The sequence below is a fragment of the Bos javanicus genome, chromosome 14, assembly GCF_032452875.1.
Source record: "Bos javanicus breed banteng chromosome 14, ARS-OSU_banteng_1.0, whole genome shotgun sequence".
Lineage (NCBI taxonomy): Eukaryota > Metazoa > Chordata > Mammalia > Artiodactyla > Bovidae > Bos > Bos javanicus.
Window position 1 is genome coordinate 34,144,099 of NC_083881.1, and position 18,752 is coordinate 34,162,850.

At 38.7% G+C, this 18,752-nt stretch overlaps 1 protein-coding gene across 11 annotated transcripts in view; it reads right to left on the reverse strand.

Annotated features, from left to right (window-relative positions):
• The window catches only part of NCOA2 (nuclear receptor coactivator 2), a 286,593-nt gene that overhangs the window by 154,848 nt on the left and 112,993 nt on the right, over window positions 1-18,752 (reverse strand). For 4 of the 11 annotated variants that reach the window (XM_061438950.1, XM_061438954.1, XM_061438953.1 and 1 more), the window contains exon 3: window positions 10,347-10,475. The exons of the other annotated variants lie outside the window; for them this stretch is intronic. The gene's annotated coding sequence lies outside the window, so the exon portion shown is untranslated. The remainder of the gene's footprint in view (window positions 1-10,346; window positions 10,476-18,752) is intronic. 11 annotated transcript variants of the gene reach the window in all.

Sequence of the window (18,752 nt, forward strand, 5' to 3'; positions counted from 1 at the left end):
TAAACAAAATGCAGTACAGTAAACGACAGGTGTGCACTGTCTGTTTCTTGAGTTAATAGAAAATAATACACTCAAAGAAATGGGGCAAAGTCAGCACCAGACTACTGGCAAGGAGACTGAGCTTATTAATATTAATTTTTTACATGTTTCCTCTGACTAAACGTACCTGTAATTGGTACCCTGGTTGTAAATTTAAACTGTTACACTTATGTAATAAGCAGTCGTTATGCGCCTTCTTTTGTGTTCTCTAATGGGAAAACTAAGATGCTCTTTCCCCTTTTTAAATTAAATGCCTGAGTAAAGTATGATTTTTAGGAGAACAAATACTCAACTTCTTAAGTTGTAAATTACTAAAAGCTGCTCTCCCCAGACTTGCCTGTGTAGAAACTACAGTGATTAAATGCTTTCCAGAGCTTACATGTTAGTGCTTTCAACTTCAGAAACTAAAACCAGGATCATGTCAGCTCTCTGTTCTGCCAAGCTCCAAACAAAGGGTGAGCAATGCACAGTGGGACCGGGTCCTGGGCACTCTGAGAGGGGCGGAAACGTCCCAGAGACCCAGAATGACCGAAGACCGTCTGCTTCTGAGCCCATGTGTCCGCAAACATGGCTTCTGCACATTAAACCGGCAGAACTGACCCTCGTTCCTGAGCCACTGCCTCACCAAGGAAGTTCCCAGCTAAAGCCCTTTACTCTCCGCAGAAGAGATTTCAGACAGATTCTACAAACTGAATAAGGAGATTGGAAAAATGTAGGGATTCTGCACACAGGCATAACTACTGAAAGAAATAAAGTACATGTATTTTGAGTCAACTGATTTCCAACTTAGAGAAACTTAGTTGTAAAAATAAAGAGCTGTGAAGACACATTTTTTTGTGTCTTCATGTATTTCAGAATGTGTTCAAACTTGGTACACTCTGCAGTGTCTCTGAAACTTCAAGCTTTTTCACTTCTCTTCTCCCATCTTTAAATTGCCTGTAAACTTTCATCACCCGTATCCTGCTGCAGGTACAGACATGGCTAAAACGCATTCAGCCCAGAAGGAGGGCTGTTTACAGAAATTAAGCCACATTCAGTCAAAGCAAAGCGCGTGCTTCAACACGAAGAGCCTACCCCCTCCTCCAAAACATCCTTAGTAGCGTCTGTCTGACTTATCTGCACATCTCCTCTACTCTTCCCTAAGTCTTCTTTGTCATTTTTGTTTCTATTACCCTGAGCTTTTCCTTTCATAACAGGGAGGGAGGTAGGAGGAGGGTTCCAGTGGGAGAGGGGTTCCAGAGGCAGAGGACATATGTACACCTGTGGCTGACTGATGTTGATATATGGCAGAAACCAACACAATAATGTAACATAATTATCTTCCAATTACAAAAAAAAAAAAAAAAGGCTAGAGAAACTTTCTTCTGACCATAGATTTAATAGCGCAGTCTCTTAAACTCCAGGTCTAAAAGCAGAGAATCCCTTTGCTCCACCTCCTAACATCTGTCACAGGAGTCAGATTACAAATCAACTCAAATGAGGGGATCAAGGAGGGTGGAAGTGAAGAGGGAACACGGGAAAAGGAGCAACTTGCTTACTGGTTAGGTCACTGGTAGAAACCATAATATAGTTTCAATTCTTTGACAATCATATCATGCAAAGTAGCATTAAATTGAATGTTTAATGTTTGAAAAAAAGAGAATATTCTAGTTTCCTAAATAGAAATCCTCTTTAAAGATGTAAAATGGTAATCCTTTTACTGTTCAATCTATGGAGATTTGTTAAACACATATGAAAAAAATGAAGAAAACTGCTCTTTCATTCTGAGTTTTTTAAAAGTCACTTTTAATGGCCATCAGAATTAATAACAGAAAAATACATTAATTACAAACCAACTTATTCATTGTATGTAGCTACTTATGCATTTTATTAGAAAAATAACTTAATCTCTGATGTTTTCTATTTTTAAAACTGACCTGTGTACTGCTTTTAATACTTGATTCTAAATCTTCTGAGATTACTGAAGTAGACAAAGAGATTAATCAGTACCTATTTATGGGTTGCCAAAATATACTTTTAATTCTTTAAATGCTAAGAAAAGCCTAAGAGAGTTGGCAAACATCTCAGAAATCTGTGTCTAAATGGTTTTAACTTATAACTTTATGCCGAACAAACGTATTTCAAGGAAACATCAGACTAAAGCAACAATAAAAACTTGTAAAATGCTGAATATTTTAGGTACTACATGGTTCTCTAATACATACAAACACCCAAAAGGCAATTTAGATCCAACTTTACTCCATTAAAACACTGAAGTTCCCAGAGTATGGAGTGTAACCTGATCGTAACTGCTATGAAGGGGGAGGGCTGACTATACGCTAAATCTTGCCATCTGTAGGTGCTTGGCTTTACACAATTCCAGTTTTTGGTGTTTTTTTTTTTTAAATAGGTTCAAAAGTTTACAGTATATTTTTCTATTTACTACCAGCCACAAAATTATTTTATGTTATGTCATCCTTAAACAATTCTCTGAGCGATTTGGGTATATCCAATCATAAATTTGCACAAGAGCTCTATCTCCAAATCCATTCACATTCATATTATGAACAGTCTTTAATGGTAAAGCAAATAATACTTATTTATATATTTAGGAAAAAGACTGTTGTTGTCGTTCACTTACGAAGTCGTGTCTGACTCTGCAACCCCATGGACTGTAGTACGCCAGTCTTCTCTGTCCTTCACTGTCTCTCAGAGTATGCTCAAACTTGTCCACTGAGTCAAGGACACCATCCAACCATCTCATCCTGTCATCCCCTTCCTCTGCTCTCAGTCTTTCCCAGCATCAGGGTCTTTTCCAAAGAGGATTAAACCTCCCCCAAAATAATTCTCCCAAAGATACTACTTCTAGAATGTAACAATTATTCTAACTCTAAGACTCCTATATGAAAATACTGATGGCTTGCAACCCAGCAATTCACAAAGATGGTGAACTGAAAAGAATTCATACTCAGGACCTCAATTTTGTTATTACTAAGTGAACTCTACTTATATTCAAGATGCTCACTAATTTCCACTCATTTCACCTCTAATGTTCACAAGAGAAACACTGATGCTCTGTCTTCCACGACTGGGACTCAGGACTGCAGAACTGTCACAGTGAGTTAGACCAAACAGATCTACACTACAATTAAACACATTAAAACATCTGCATATACGGAGCCCATACATGGCTAATAAAAAGGCCCTTTCACCAAACCAGTAGGCTGATCTGTAGTTCTGATGATTTTAAATTAGCAACCACTCCAAAATTCAAAAAAAGGCCAAATATACCACTTTCTAAAATTCTCTCACTTTGGGTCTATTTCTCTCCATTACAGTTATCAAATTTCACTTGCCAAACTCTATCCTTAATTAATCACAGGAAATTCCCAGTAAATTGAAATCATCACTATAAATTCAGTAGGAGTAACGCGAAAACATCAAAGGGTAAAATATAGTCTTTAAAAAGAAATAAGAGAGCAACAACATACAGCTGCAGTTTACCATCTAAAAGAATTGTAGACCTAAAAATATTATATAAAATCATGCAAATCTGACTTCTATTTTCAATATATAAGGAGAATTTAGTATTTAAAATTTAAAAACCCTGAGTCCTATTTTTAAACTGAATAATTTGGCAGTACATATGATCAACTCCTATCTAAACTATTTTACTAGGAATCTGATATATTAAAATGAGTTAAATCAATGTAGTATTACTCTAATCTTAAAAACAAAAAATCCGAGCTGACTGAAGAGGAACAAGTTTAGTGAAGAAAATATGAAAGAAATTTTGAATTAATGTTTCTAATTAGCAAAGGCTTTCACACAGACTTCAAAGCAAATTTCCTTTTCCCAATTAATTAGAACACCAACACAAAGAATTAGACTCTAATTGACAATTCTTGCAGAGAACTAACATGACCAAACAGTAGAATACATGTTCTCTAATTTTTAAAAACTTGTGACAAAAATCCAATTTAGATTGATAGATAGATAGATGGTGGTTCTTATACTTAAATAAGAACACCTTTGAAAATCATCAAGCCTGTGTAGCTGACAGTGTGGCTGAAATATTCTGGCCAAAAAATAAGCTCACTCTGCTCAAAGTAACATTAAATTTGGCAAAGAGCTTTTTGTCAACTTAAACATAATGTAAAATCCTGACTCAAAACACTTCTGAAAAAAAAAAAAAATCTAGAATTGTTCCTCTTTCTGTTAATGATTCCCTAATTATTACAGACATATTTCAATGTTGGCCATTAACTTAGATAGGAGAATTTTACAATACACACAGAGAATTCCAACTGCTTCCTCCAAGATAAAAAGAGGCACGATACTAATGTGAAATGGATATGCCTAAATTAAATGGAAAGAGAGAAAAATTAAGAAAGAAATCTGGGACAGGACCCATAACAACACTGCAATTAAAAAGATAAGGAAAGGAAATTCTCAGGAAACACAAATAAATCCTCCAGCCTCTTAAGATGAGGGACTTGCTCGTAAGGGGAAAAAGATTAACATTAAAGAATAGCAAATTGAGGGGATTTTAGAAACAAATTCAAAAATATTGCAGCAAAGCTTTCTGAGTGCCAAATTTTAAATGTAGGTACCCTTACAATTTTCAAAACAATTCTCTAAAGTTCTGACGTGCAGACCTTTTAAAAATACAGACATCATCAACAGATACATGGTATTTTAAATTTTCTGATAATTCTTCATTCTGTATCATGACATTTTTCCTAATATTTTTCTGTGTCATTTTACAAGTAAAATATTTTTAGAATCAATAACAAAATGATAAAGTATAAATATACTAAAGCGAAAATACCTTGTATTAAAAGAATTTCTAAGATTCTTTCCAGGCAGACCTTACAGAGTTTCTCCAACTCCACACTTATTCCCCAATCCCAACCATGGGAAATTCCCTATAAATTCTCATTTCCTTGTTTTCTTTAAAAGACTTCATTGTTTTTTTCCCCCTGATTAGTTCAGCAATCATATAAAAACAAAATGAGACAAAAGAGCCAAAATGGTTTGCAGAATATTTTTGCAATAAAGTGTAACGGACAGAAGTCACCTAAGAGACGAAACACTATACCCTGATCTGTAATTCTATATATCTTCCTAATTAGAGCATGCTTTCCCTGGTGGCTCAGACCATAAAGCATCTGCCTACAATGCGGGAGACCTGGGTTCAATCCTTGGGTCAGGAAGATCCCCTGGAGAGGAAATGGCAACCCACTCCAGTACTTTTGCCTGGAAAATCCCATGGATGGAGAAGCCTGTTAGGCTACAGTCCATGGGGTCGCAAAGAGTTGGACACGACTGAGTGACTTCACTTTTGCTTTTTTTCATTTTCTATCACTCTACATTTTTGCTCTGCATCATCATCATCATCTCTTGCCTTTTTTTTTTTTTTTGGTCCCAAGTAATTATCTTTCCTTTTCAAAAAAAACAAAAGTTACATGAGATGTTTAAGGATTCGCCTTTGAAGATGCCCAAGATGCTAAAGCTTTTCAGTTAAATGAAACTGACCCTGAAAGTATTTTAAACAAGTCCAAATCTCTGCGTGTTAAAATAAATTCTTTCTAAACTATATTTATATTGTCTCATATCCTTGTTGAAGAGTGTACTTTTGTAATATATTAATAGTAGTTTTAAAGGTTAGAGAGTTAAGATATTTTACTCCTATACTAAATGCTCTACAAATGCTAATTTTAGGTCGCATCTTAAGTTATTAATATTTTACATGCATTTGTTAATCAGCAGGATTTTACTGTCATTTCTTTTTTATGAATATATCATACTTTATCCATTCTCCTGTTGCTACACATTTAAGGGCTTTTTCTCCAGTTTTATGCTATCTTCTCATTGTTCATTTCTTGATGTATTTTATATGCCTGTTTCTACCAGCTGGTCTTCTGTTTTCTAGATAAATTAAGGGTGACTTTACTCCCATATTCATACTTTTAATAATAACTTTACTCAGATATTCACATATTATACAATTCAAATGGTATTAATTTGTACAATTCTGTGGTTTTCAATACATTCATAAAATTGTATAATTAACACCTCCATCACTTTTAGTACATTTTTATCACTCTTCAAAGAAACCTCATTAGCAACCTCTCTAAATTTCTCCAACCACAGCCCAGTTCCTGGCAACCACTAACCTTTCTATTTCTACCAGTTTGCCTATTCTGTACAATATGTGGCCTATTATTACCAGCTTCTTTCACCAAACATAATGTCTTCAAGGCTAATCCATTCTGTAGCATGTACCAGTACTTCTTTTTATTGCTAAATAATAGTCTATAGTGTGACTACACCACATTTTATTTATCTTGCTGATAGACATTTGGATTGTTTTCACTTTATGACAGTTATGAATAAGGTTGTTATGAGCATTCTCATGTTCATATTTTTATAAATACAGAAAATCTACTAATCAGTTTTTGCTAATAGCAGAATGGAGATAGATCACAGGGACCCTGGATATCCAAAGAAGACAAAGTCAGGTCATCTGTAGGACCTGAAATGAGTCCTCTACCCCTGAGTCTTCAATTACCACCTTCCCACATGGGTTTGATCCCTGGGTCAGGAAGATCCCCTGGTGAAGGAAATGGCAACCCACTCCAGTATTCTTGCCCGGGAAATCCCACAGACAGAGGAGCCTGGGGGGCTGCAGTCGATGGGGTTGCGAAAGAGTTGGACATGACTTAGCAACTAAACAACAACACACAGCAACCAAACTGCTTTACTACTGCTCAGCTCTGCATTATATAAGCCATCGGCTCTGCCACCAACTCTGTGCTCCCCTCATCATCTCACCTGGATTACTTCAATGGCATAAATGTGGCTCAGCCTCCAGTGCTGTCCTCCAGACCAGAGTATTCGTTCCAGAATACAAATTTCCTCAGTCCATTTTCCTGCATCAAACCCTTCAATAGCTCCCCAAGGCATTTAAGATGAAAGTAAAAATGCCTTTCTAAGGAACAGACTCTCAGATGATCTGGCCTCAACAACCTCTGCGGTCCTGACCTCTGACTATGTCTGTGGCATCTATAAGAAATTATCCTGGTAATTACCCTCTCTCCCCACTGGACCTTTATACAGGCTGCCCTCTCTGCCTGGAACTGCCCCCATGTCCCCATGGGTGCTTCCCTAAGTTACAGAACTGTTTATACTCCACCTTCTTATAGCCATCATTTCTGTGATAATATAAACTCTGAATGAGAAAAATTTGTGATTTTTCTCAGTTAGTGGTGTGGTGGTTTAGTTGCTAAGTTGTGTCTGATTCTTGAGGCCTCCTGGACTATAGCCCGCCAGACTCCTCTGCCATGGGATTTCCCAGGCCAAGAATACTGGAGTGGGTTGCCATGTCCTTCTCTAGGGGATCTTCCCACCCCAGGGATCGAACCCAGGTCTCCTGTACTGCAGGTGGATGCTTTATTGACTGAGCCACCAAGGAAGCCCCTGTAGTTAGTGGATCTAGTCCAGTGAATGGCATAGAGTGGATTCTCAACACATATTTGTGGTTGTGATGAGAGAATGTGACTTCCTGGCATATTCAATAATTCTGATGAGTAAGTAGGACTTTTTGAGGCTTGGGCTTGAAAAAAGATGAGTGAAAAAATCCCATAAAACAACAAACCTTAATCTTGGCCTAGTCTCTCTCAAGTTGAAGCAAGTAACCCTCCACCATCAGGTCATAGGACGCTATCAGGAAAGAAACATTCTCTTTAAAGGGGAATGCTGGCTGTTAAAGTGATGAAGGCCAGAGCTGCCAAGGGCCTTCTCTGCCATCACATAAGGTCGTAATTGCAAAAAGAAACCAACACAGAACGAAAGTGGAGACAAAGGAAAGAGAGAAGTTTCTGGATGATATCATATAAATCTCCCATCCAGATGTGCCCAGAGCTGGCTGTGGCCTTGGACTTCCCAGATATGTGAGAAAATAAACTCCAGTATGGCTCATACTAGTCTGAGTGTCTTTTGGATGGCCCAAAGATTCCAGGGCTACACAGAACCATCTACCTGTGTTAGTCTCTAATTAGGCAGCAAAATAAATGACTATACTTATTTTTCATTGCTGGTGCCATTTTACACTCTATAAACTAAACATTAGTATAGTTGAAAGCCTAGGCAAAGAATATGCCCTCCGCTTAGGGATACCCTAGTGGAAGGCAAGATTCCTAGTAACAGAGCTGGACTCCAACTGCTTCCTTTGGTGGGTGAAACAAAGCAAGAAGGTTCCCAGAGCCGGGCAGAAGCCTAAGCCCCCTGGAAACTGGGACACCTGAAGCTTTCAGGATGATAAAAGCCGGCACCAGAATTAGACCATCTGAGAGCGGACCACAATTCAGTAGGAATCCAGGTTACTTACTTTAAAGTCCTGGACACTTTTTTTTTTAACTGACACAAAACTACAGGTAAATCAAAATTCATTTATTTTCCAGGGAATCAACTTGATGCAACTAAAGGATCAGGTATGGTTATGTAGAATTCTTCCTCATTTCATGTAAGATGTAGAAATACTGAATTTTACACACAGTCCACCAACTACTTCCTATGGATGAATTAAGAAGGGCAGAGCCAGTTCAGCAGGTGTTCATGAATCCAAATTGGTTATTCATCTGAACTACATTTCTTTTCTTAAAAGATAGGGTGAAATATGGAAATTAAGACTTACTGTGTCCTCAGTGACTCATATGGACTACAGGAGAAAGAAAAGTATGAAGAATCAAAAAACTGGACTTGGGTGCAGGCACCTGCCTGTATGCCCTTGGAGCTTTTCCTGACCAAGTTTCAGTTCTTCCTCACAGGAGTTCATCCTATCCTTTACCACCAGGCCCCTTTCTCTAAAGAGCAGCTTTGCCTTACACCATTGGTGACTTCCCACTGCAAGTAAAAATATCAAGGGTGAAGGTCAGTGCGGGCTGAGTAGGAGCAATGTCACACCAGGTATAGCTATCTTCTGGGGGCACGAGGGGGGGGGATGAGGGGCACACGTTATCAGGCAGCCCGACTGTGGATGCTCCTGAGGAAAAGGCTCATGAAGCATCGTGAGTATATTAGGAACCCCAGGTGTGAAGATGCTTCTGCAGTGACTAAAATCCCTCTGCCATTCACGAAGCAGAAGCGGTTAGTAATACGGAAAACATGTGTGCCATAGATGAGGGGAAAAGGTAGGGGAATTGCAAGTGATGGGAGACTATTCCCAGAAAAGACTCTGAACTAGAAAATTCATCGCCCTGCTGAATTTTCTCGGGTAGTAGCGACCAACGGAACAATACTGAACAGAATTAGAGGCCTCCCAGCAAAGGGAGACGAACCCCAGAGTCCTGATGATACCACACAGCAGGTGTATTCATAGCTACTTAACTCACGGTGTCTGTTTAGAAAAAGCATTGAGCTTCAGAATTCTAGGTTTTCACGTCTGCAAAATGGCAAGTATATGACAAAACCACCATCAGCCTGCTCCTGAGATGATAAACCTGGTTCATTGTTTATTATTCAAAGACCTCCTAAAACGTATGACCATAATGTCCTATTTTAGTAAATATGACAATCTAAAGATAATTTCCTCTTCCTCTGTGATTTAAGACCTTGTGCTCCTTAGGACTACCACTCTGAATACTAGGTACCAATACAAAAGAATGGAACTCCATAAGGGGTAGGAGATAACAAACACGGAAGGTCTCTGGGCCCCCACAAATTCTTCAGTGTGTAAACGCATGTGTTATTTTCTAACTTCTTTTTAGGAGACTCAAGACCAATGTACAAGAAAAATATTATTATTAATTTCAGCATCTCAGCATGGGGCTCACGTTAATCTCAGTTCAGGATACCCAACTAGATGTATACAGATTGATTATAAAGGTTAAGAAAGATATGCACACATCTACTAATACAAAAGCACTTATCAAAAAAGGGGGCTGGATGGGCAAGAGAACTCTTCACTGAACTGCATCTGTACTACCAAGTAATTCCTATGAAATTAGGCAGGTCACTGGATTTGTTTTTTCCCCAACTGTAAAATCTCCCTTGTATAAATGACAAGATTCTTTCAAAATCAGGGATGACAGTGTCAGCTGGCTAGTGCTGAGTCTGGTATTATGTTGAATCCAAGTGACAGGATCCACTTCTGATGTACTGTGCCATTCAAAGTGACCACAGGTCCCATTTTTCTAAAATGCTAATACACTCATTTTCTGTGTGTACACTGAGTTCACTTCATATTGGATTTTCATTTTCACCCCAGAAGGCCCCCCTAGCATGGCAAGGCACTGAGAAAAGAAGTAGGGAAAGGCAGAGCTCACCCTCCGGCTTGCAGGCTCAACTCCACACTGCTCCTCCTCTGGTGAATGCCTGTTGTGCCCCAATGCTAACTGTTACCTTACTAATCGAGATTATCCATTAAAACCGAGAAAAGACTTCCAGAGATGTTCCTGGCAAGAGACAGAAAACGAGTGGGGAATTTACACTATGCCAGATACTAGAATCATTGCTTTAGGGATACGCTACTTACTCTATGGCTTTCCCAGCAGTCCAGTGGTAAAGAATCCGCTTGCCAATGCAGGAGATGCAAGAGACGTAGGTTCGATCCCCGGGGCAGGAATTGGTAACCCACTCCAGTACTCTTGCCTGGAGAATCACATGAACAGAGGAGCCTGGCGGGCTACAGTCCACAGAGCCACAAGGAGTCGGACACAGAGAAGGCATGCAGCGGCACTTACACTGCACATTTCATTTCCTCCAAGCCCAAAGCATTTGTAACGTCCAAATGCTGTGCATTTTATTTATTTTTTTTTTTAATTTTTTTTCCCTAATTTTATTTTTTTATTTTATTTTTAAACTTTACATAATTGTATTAGTTTTGCCAAATATCAAAATGAATCCGCCACAGGTATACATGTGTTCCCCATCCTGAACCCTCCTCCCTCCTCCCTCCCCATAGCATCCCTCTGGGTCGTCCCAGTGCACTAGCCCCAAGCATCCAGTATCGTGCATCGAACCTGGACTGGCAACTCGTTTCTTACATGATATTTTACATGTTTCAATGCCATTCTCCCAAATCTTCCCACCCTCTCCCTCTCCCACAGAGTCCATAAGACTGTTCTATACATCAGTGTCTCTTTTGCTGTCTCGTACACCGGGTTATTGTTACCATCTTTCTAAATTCCATATATATGCGTTAGTATACTGTATTTATGTTTTTCCTTCTGGCTTACTTCACTCTGTATAATAGGCTCCAGTTTCATCCACCTCATTAGAACTGATTCAAATGTATTCTTTTTAATGGCTGAGTAATACTCCATTGTGTATATGTACCACTGCTTTCTTTATCCATTCATCTGCTGATGGACATCTAGGTTGCTTCCATGTCCTGGCTATTATAAACAGTGCTGCGATGAACATTGGGGTACACGTGTCTCTTTCCCTTCTGGTTTCCTCAGTGTGTATGCCCAGCAGTGGGATTGCTGGATCATAAGGCAGTTCTATTTCCAGTTTTTTAAGGAATCTCCACACTGTTCTCCATAGTGGCTGTACTAGTTTGCATTCCCACCAACAGTGTAAGAGGGTTCCCTTTTCTCCACACCCTCTCCAGCATTTATTATTTGTAGACTTTTGGATCGCAGCCATTCTGACTGGTGTGAAATGGTACCTCATAGTGGTTTTGATTTGCATTTCTCTGATAATGAGTGATGTTGAGCATCTTTTCATGTGTTTGTTAGCCATCTGTATGTCTTCTTTGGAGAAATGTCTATTTAGTTCTTTGGCCCATTTTTTGATTGGGTCGTTTATTTTTCTGGAGTTGAGCTGTAGGAGTTGCTTGTATATTTTTGAGATTAGTTGTTTGTCGGTTGCTTCATTTGCTATTATTTTCTCCCATTCTGAAGGCTGTCTTTTCACCTTGCTAATAGTTTCCTTTGATGTGCAGAAGCTTTTAAGGTTAATTAGGTCCCATTTGTTTATTTTTGCTTTTATTTCCAATATTCTGGGAGGTGGGTCATAGAGGATCCTGCTGTGATGTATGTCGGAGAGTGTTTTGCCTATGTTCTCCTCTAGGAGTTTTATAGTTTCTGGTCTTACGTTAGATCTTTAATCCATTTTGAGTTTATTTTTGTGTATGGTGTTAGAAAGTGGTCTAGTTTCATTCTTTTACAAGTGGTTGACCAGATTTCCCAGCACCACTTGTTAGAGATTGTCTTTAATCCATTGTATATTCTTGCCTCCTTTGTCAAAGATAAGGTGAAACTTTACATAATTGTATTAGTTTTGCCAAATATCAAAATGAATCCGCCACAGGTATACATGTGCTGTGCATTTTAAATGGTCATTCGTGGGTTTTGCTTTTTTAAGATTAACTGCAGGGTCACAATGGACTTCTCTTTGTAATCTAACAGATTCTGATGTATTGAGTCCAGGAAAAAGAAACAGCATAGCCAAGGTCTCACAGCCACGGGCTGGGGCCACTCTGATGAACTGCCCACTGGCTCTTCTGCAAGTCTGTTTTAGTCCTGCCTTTCCTAATGTAAGACACACAGCTGAGGACTGGGGCTTAAGTTTTTTATTTGCTATGCCACTGCTAGAGCAATCAGTTACAAAAGAAACAAAAAAAGTGCTAAAGTCTTTATGTAATCTACCTGGCAAATATTCTAAATTAAAGACAACACTGCTAAAACAGCAGTTTTGAATATGCCATAGCATATTTCATTTGGTGTTTCATTTGGTGATATTTTGAGCAAATTTTCTCCCTCTTTCTCACAAGTTTACTCTCACAAATTTAGAAATATAAATGTTCACAAAGTACTCCTTTGGAATAAATGAGTGACAGAGAGCCCCTCCTTTTAAAAAAATCACTCTCTCATTTCCTTAGTAGATGCCTACCAACAATGACAACAACTCTTGACAAAGGCAGCGTACACTGGAAATGTGATGGAATATTCACATGACTACCTGTTGGAGTCTAAAGGTAACATGCTTAATCACTGCTTTTTATTCCTCAGAACCTCTAGGACTCTGTGCTCCCAAACTAACAATCTGTGCAAAGCTCTAGTTGGGAAGAAATTTTAAGAATAAATGCCCTTCTCTTTCTTTCATTTCTTTCTTCTCCCCCTAGGAGGGGACTTTACAAGGTGTAAGTAAGAGGAAGTGAGGAAGTAATCACAATGAAAACATTTAAGAAAAGACATTTTAGTAAAAATACTCAGTGATTTTCAAGAGGGACAAATCCTAGGAAATTGACTTTTTAGGTGCTAACCCGTCATTTCTTAAAAGGTTTCTAGCTCTCATCATATTTATTTCTTCTTACTAGGCTAGAAAGGAAAAAATATAAAGGGGAGGGAACCTCAACTCTCTGGCCCACTCTCGCCTATCTCTACTTTGTTACTCAGTGCCTTGTCAGATCATTTGTGGTTACCTTGTGAGTTTCATTTCTTAAGTGATTGTATGTATGTATGAAAGTGTGTGTGTGTGCACGCACTATTAAAGATGATTTCAACTGATTACTGGGCTCCTGCTCAGGAAAGAAGGCTTGCCTCTTTCCCTGCTGCAGTATAAGTTAAGACTTTTAAGGCTTAAAATAGATAGGAAACATCAGGAGGCAAAAAAGGAGAGAAAGGGTAGAGTCTATGGTCTGGACAATAGGTAGAGCTCAACTGGGAACTGCTGTTGAGATGCTGATCTGAAATTTTCAGAAATGTAACTCAACCTAGACTAGAACAGGAATCAGAGAAATGAGGAATAGAAGCCGACCATGAGGAAAAGGAAGAAAAGGAGGAAGAGCAAAGCTAATTTTTAAAAAGCAATGTTCTAAGTGCTAGGCATTGTTCTAACTGCATTACGTGAATATGCTCAATATGACAAAACCACACAGTAGAGAAAGAAGAGATGTCTTAGGGGGGCAGGGAGATGGAATGTGAATAGGAAGAATAGATTAGACTCAAGTTGATATTAACAATAAAGAGCCCTCCCTGAAAAGATACATGCACCCCAATGTTCACTGCAGCACTGTCTACAACAGCCAAGACATGGAAGTAACCTAAATGTCCATCAACAGAGGAATGGATAAAGAAGATGGGGTACATATATACAATGGAATATTGCTCAGCCATTAATAAGAATGAAATAATGCCATTTGCAGCAACATGGATGTACCTCACTCAGTTCAGTTCAGTCACGCAGTTGTGTCCGACTCTTTGAGACCCCATGAACCACAGCATGCCAGGCCTCCCTGTCCATCACCAACTCCCGAAGTCTACCCAAACCCATGTCCATTGAGTCGGTGACTCCATCCAACCATCTCATCCTCTGTTGTCCCCTTCTCCTCCTGCCCTCAATCTTTCCCAGCATCAGGGTCCTTTCAAATGAGTCAGCTCTTCACATCAGGTGGCTAAAGTATTGGAGTTTCAGCTTCAACATCAGTCCTTCCAATGAATACCCAGGACGGATCTCCTTTAGGATGGACTGGTTGGATCTCCTTGCAGTCCAAGGAACTCTCAAGAGTCTTCTCCAACACCACAGTTCAAAAGCATCAATTCTTTGGTGCTCAGCTTTCTTTATAGTCCAATTCTCACATCCATACATGACCACTGGAAAAACCACAGCCTTCACTAGACGGACGGACCTTTGTTGGCAAAGTGATGTCTCTGCTTTTTAATATGCTGTCTAGGTTGGTCATAACTTTCCTTCCAAGGAGTGTCTTTTAATTTCATGGCTGCAATCACCATCTGCAGTGATTTTGGAACCCAGAAAAATAAAGTCTGTCACTGTTTCCACTGTTTCCCCATCTATTTGCCATGAAGTGATGGTACCGGATGCCATTATCTTCGTTTTCTGAATGTTGAGCTTTAAGCCAACTTTTTCACTCTCTTCTTTCACTTTCATTAAGAGACTCTTTAGTTCTTCTTTGCTTTCTGCCATAAAGGTGGTGTCATCTGCATATCTGAGGTTATTGATATTTCTTCTGGCAATCTTGATTCCAGTTTGTACTTCATCCAGCCCAGCGTTTCTCATTATATACTCTGCATATAAGTTAAATAAGCAGGATGACAATATACAGCCTTGACGTACTCCTTTTCCTATTTGGAACCAGTCTGTTGTTCCGTGTCCAGTTCTAACTGTTGCTTCCTGACCTGCATACAGGTTTCTCAAGAGGCAGGTCAGGTGGTCTGGTATTTCCATCTCCTTCAGAATTTTCCACAGTTTATTGTGATCCATACAGTCAAAGGCTTTGGCATAGTCAATAAAGCAGAAATAGATGTTTTTCTGAAACTTGCTTTTTCGATGATCCAGCAGATGTTGGCAATTTGATCTCTGGTTCCTCTCTCTGCCTTTTCTAAAACCAGCTTGAACATCTGGAAGTTCACGGTTCACGTATTGCCGAAGCCTGGCTTGGGGAATTTTGAGCATTACTTTACTAGCGTGTGAGATGAGTGCAATTGTGCAGTAGTTTGAGCATTCTTTGGCATTGCCTTTCTTTGGGATTGGAATGAAAACTGACCTTTTCCAGTCCTGTGGCCACTGCTGAGTTTTCCAAATTACCTAGAGAGTATCATACTGAGTGAAGTAAGTCAGACAAGGAGAAGGAGAAATATATGACATCCCTTATACGTGAAATCTAAAAAGAAATTATACAAATGAACTTACTTACAAAACAGAGAGAGACTCACAGACTTAGACAACAAACTTATGGTTGCCCGGGGGAAGGGACAGTTAGGGACTTTGCAATGGTCATGTACTCACTGCTATATTTCAAATGGATAACCAACAAAGACCTATTACATAGCACATGGAACTCTGCTCAATGTTATGTGCCAGCCTGGATGGGAACAGGGTTTGGGGGAGAATGGATACCTGTATATGTATGGCTGAGTCCCTTCACTGTTCACCTGTAACTACCACAACACTGTTAACTGGCTATTCCCCAATACAAAATGTTTTTGATGTTAAAAAAAAATTAATAAAAATTTAAAAAGAAAAAAAAAAGAAATAAAGTGTCCTCAAGGTAGGTTTTACTTCAATAATCCTGCATCTTTTCTCTGTGTCCAAGGCACCTGCAACTGACTACCCTTAAAAATGTAGATGATATTCTTATATTAAAGCAGTAACCATTAACCATTTCTTAAAACCTCTTCAACATGAGGTAGTATACTTCAATTAGAGAATCTATCAGATATAATATATTAACCTCTAGTAGGTAAATTAAAATCTAAGAATCTACTCAGAACTTAGGATCAACCCACATGTTACGGCTTCTTCCTGATCAATAAAAGCAGGAAAATTGATAATCTAGTTGGACTGGGCGTGGAGTGCAGTAGTCACCATTCTGCATTCTCAGGACACTTTCAGCTCAGATGTAACTAGCAGTTGTTTTTCTGTCTTTGTGGCAATTGAGTCCCATCCACAAGACACCCTGTGTTTCTCTTTCATTTCTAGCTACTCCCATTGTAATGATCCACAAAACACAGCAGAGTAGTAGATGTCACAGCAAGATAGCCACAGGTCAAGAGTGTGCAGAGGGACCGCCATGGGGCCCAGTGTCCCTCACCTTCCCACCCCGTACACCTGCTACAATACCTTATTCTGTATGTGTGGTTACATTGTTTTGTAATCCCATTTATGTAACTTAACATTTGTTCTCCATTTCTCTTCTTACATAAAAGATGTGGGTGGGACAAAGGCCATATATTTTGCTTCTGAAACCTAAAACGTTCCTATTTTACTCTGGGCACAATAACTGCTCCAAAATGAAAACAGACTAATTTGGAAACCACCACCAGTCGGCCAGGGAATGAAAAACAAGTCAGAGATTCACCTGATCAAGAAGTTCCATTTGCATCACTAAAGGAGGCGACTCGATCTGCGAAAGAGGACAGAGTTGAGGAATATATAGTCCTAGCTTCATATTCTAGAGCAACCTGCCCTCTTATATGACACTGATTAAACTCCATGAGTCTCAGAAATTTCCAAGATAAAATGTAGATAATCCAAGCTGAGGGGAGTACAAATTTGATGGAATAAGGTATACCTTAAGAACTAGCAGAATGTAGGTATGTAAGAAAAGTTTCCTTCTTAAAACTCCTTTATATTCTGATTTATAAAAATATTTCTACACTTTATTTTTTAAAGATGTGGTCAAGCCATTATTGGAGGGCATATAAAACAAAAAATGTTAAGAGGCAACAAACAACCATGAGTTACAATAGAGATAAGGACTCAGAAAGAAATCTGAGAGGCAGATTTCACCAGTGCTTTAAGAAATAGTATGAATTATCAAAACATTAAAGCCTATGTCACAGTATTAATTAAATTATTCTGTATTTGCTTAAAAAACAGCTTTGCAAGAAAAAGGAAACTCAGCTGTGAATAAAGTCGATTTGAGGTGGTAGGTAATTAAAACCTCTTTTGTATTTATGGTGAATACTCTGAATTACAACACAACAACTCGTAAGTGCCTAAAAACATTCTGCACTGATCCTACAGAGAAGCTGTGTGAAAATACTGGAGGAAATCTGAGAGGAAGGGGAGCCTAACTATTAAACATTTCATAAAATGTAAATGCCACGTCTGTTCATTTAAATCATGTTTATCTAAAATATAACATAGTCAACATGAACAAGAAACTGTACTTCAATATAAATTAAGCTGTCAAGTAATTAAAAGAACTCTCTAGTCACTCTTAGAAATATAACTTTTTCTAAATAACAACTGAAATTTGGTTTTGAATGTAACATTTTCTGTTCTTTGTGTGAAAAGGTCCTAGGATTTCTTAGTATGGGAAGTCTAGGATATGCCTTTTTAAGATTCTTCTAGAAAACCTATTTTTAAAGAGAAGAACTGAAAAAGAAAGTGAGGTAGCCCTTTTTCCATCCATCAGACAAAACAACCCATGTTAATAAAACATCTAAATCTAAATCCCACTGAATGAATTATCTGTGTAACCTCATTTGAAGCCAAAGAACAGCTTAACATAATTTCTGTGACCTGCATTTCCCTTTATTAATTAATGTCAGATAATCATTTCTGATACTGTATACAATTTAGCAACTCCGTGGGCTCACAGAGCCTAACTGGGAGAGGGGGACGGCCAATAAAATGCTAAGCCTTGTCACATTTTCCCCCAAACTTAGGTTAGCTTGAAACTTTATTTATTTTGAAATTATTATCTTTTGTGTGTGTTTGAATGGTCTGTTTATTTGTTCTTTATTTTTTAAGAGAACAAACTCTCATAGGCAAAACACTACCAATTTCAGACTGAAGTCCCAATCCTGCATCTAGCTAGCTAGCTGGTCTAGGCGCACATCACTGGACAGGTCGCTGGACTTCCCAGTGCCTTCTCCCCCCATCTCTAGAGAGAGACGGTAGCAGCAGCCACTTCCTAGGTTTCACCTGACGGTGTGTGGATTATTATAGGAAGACCGTAGAGAACACTACCTGGCACATGGTGAGAACAATATGTACGCGAGGAATCATAAACGATCTTTTACTTCCGAGAACTTTCTATTACATTTGCACTAGGATTTAAAGAGGATCTGTGTTGACAATACCTGGTTCCACATTTATGTCTCTGTGATGAAATCACATTGTGGAATGGCCTGTAACTGTGACATTTCATCAAATATAAGTAAACTATACATTTAATTACACAGATAACTTAACACTTAAGTCTTCATTTGTGTTCATGGCCTACGTTCTACCTGTTTGGGGTCGCCTCATAATTA